The sequence below is a fragment of the Meleagris gallopavo genome, chromosome 1, assembly GCF_000146605.3.
Source record: "Meleagris gallopavo isolate NT-WF06-2002-E0010 breed Aviagen turkey brand Nicholas breeding stock chromosome 1, Turkey_5.1, whole genome shotgun sequence".
Taxonomy (NCBI): Eukaryota; Metazoa; Chordata; class Aves; order Galliformes; family Phasianidae; genus Meleagris; species Meleagris gallopavo.
This window is the reverse complement of record NC_015011.2, coordinates 97,501,415-97,503,573: the sequence shown is the minus strand read 5'-3', so window position 1 is coordinate 97,503,573 and position 2,159 is coordinate 97,501,415.

Sequence of the window (2,159 nt, the reverse complement as noted above, 5' to 3'; positions counted from 1 at the left end):
TTTTATATAATATCAATTGTATTTTCCATTTATAGCATCAATACTGTTCTAAAATAGTTGTAAAATTAGGAAACTTGCCTGTCATTACCATTCTTTTAAGCTAGTTTTAATGCTGGAGGCACAGAACAGGTTGACAGCTTTGGGTTTTGGCTAGCCTACACTAACACATCAATGTAAAATATTTACAAAACTTTTTTTTCCAGTAGAATATCTGAACTCCATGCCAAAAACAGCTAATGAAGGGAAGAGGGAATAGACCAAGCTAAATAAATAATACTACCGGTGTTTGATTAAAAACAACAACAAAACAAACAACAACAACAACAACAACAAACAGAAAACTGTATTAATGATTCAAACTCAACTCTTTAAAGTTAGCATTGGTTATAACTCTGACATTATGCAAATCAAAAATTCAAAATACACCAAATATTTAAATATGTTATAACTATTTTCTTGTCAACAAATTTAGTAATATTATTGAATGATTACTAAGTGGATTATGTTTTTCGTGTGCATATTATTTTACCAGTGTCATTGGAAAAATTTTCGTTTTATATAAATGAACCAATTGCTTCTTCTTTCTTTCTTTAGTCAGTATGAGATGGCATTAAAATGTTAACTCTTTTTTTTTATTATTTTTCTTAACCATTTAAAGGAATAAAGAATATGTTTCCCATTTGATGCACAGTGAAAAAGAGAGAAAACTATAATGTCCACAGAATCAGCAAGACAGATCCTGCCTGACCAACCTTGTAGCTTTGAAAGAAGCTAGAAGAGCCACCGATGTCATGTATTCTGGAATTCAGTAAGACATTTGACATGGTCCCCCATAAAATCCTCTGCAAGTTTGTGGGTGACACTGAGCTATGTGGTGTGGCTGACATGCCCAAAGGACTGGATGGCATCTGCAGAGACCTAGACAGGCTCAAGCAGTGAGCCAAGGTGAACCTTATGATGTTCAAAAAATCCAAGTACAAGGTCTTGCACATGGCTCATGGCAACCTTCACTATCAGTACAAGATGGGGGGTGTAAGGAGGAACACAGCCTTGCCAAAAAGGATGAGGGGATGAGGGTTGATGGCAGTTGGACATGAGCCAGCAATGTGCCCTCATAGCCCAGAAAGCCAACCATATCCTAGGCTGCATCAAAAGAAGCATGGCCAGCAGGTCAAGGGAGGTGATTCTGTCCTTCTACTCTGCACTGGTGAGACCTTGTCTGAAGTACTTTGTCCAGATGCAGAGTCTTCAGTATAGCAGAGATATAGACCTGCTGGAGCACATCCAGAGGAGGTCCACAAAAATGATCCATGAAATGGAACACCTCCCCTATGAGGAGAGGCTGAGAGAGCCGGGGCTTTTCAGCTGGGAGAGGAGAAGGCCCTGAGAAGACTTGAGAGCAGCCTTTCAGTCTCTAAAGAGGACAGAGAAGAAAGAAGGGGACAAAATCTTTAACAGGGTCTGCTGCGATAGGACAAGAGGAAATGGTTTCAAACCACAAGAGGGGACATTTAGGTTGGATATAAGGAAGATGTTTTTTACAATTAGAGTAGCGAGGCACTGAAACAGGTTTCCCAGGGAAGTGGTAGAAGCTCTATCTCTGGAGAAATCCAAGGTCAGGCTGGAAGGGGGGGCTCTGAGCTACCTAATCTAGCTGTAGGTGTTCTTATTCATTGCAGTGCAGTTGGACTAGATTACTTTTAAGTCTCCATTCAATACAAACAATTGTATTACTTTATGAGAATGAAGTGAATTCAGGTGCAAGACAGAATCTTCCCAGAGTGTCTTATGGTCATATAAAAAAGGACAGGAGATAATACAGAGGTGCTTAAATTCTATGATTTTTATAAGGAAATGGTATGTGTTTATATAATGGAAACTTCTCCATCTGCTTCTTCCATGAACTACTCTACTCTCATCGGGTCCTGCAATGCAATTAGTTCAACTTGAGTAACATCTGTGACTGCTGGCATTCCACTGACTATTCTGAGACTTAATGGTGGCATAAGACTTTGGGCTTTTTGGATCCATAAGCTGCATTCTTGTGAGAAGCATTATATAATATTCTTAACACATTAAAATAAATAAATAAATAATAAATAAATAGAAAAAAGAAACTAGAGACTGCCAAGGACGACACAGGGGAGTAGGTTTTTTTT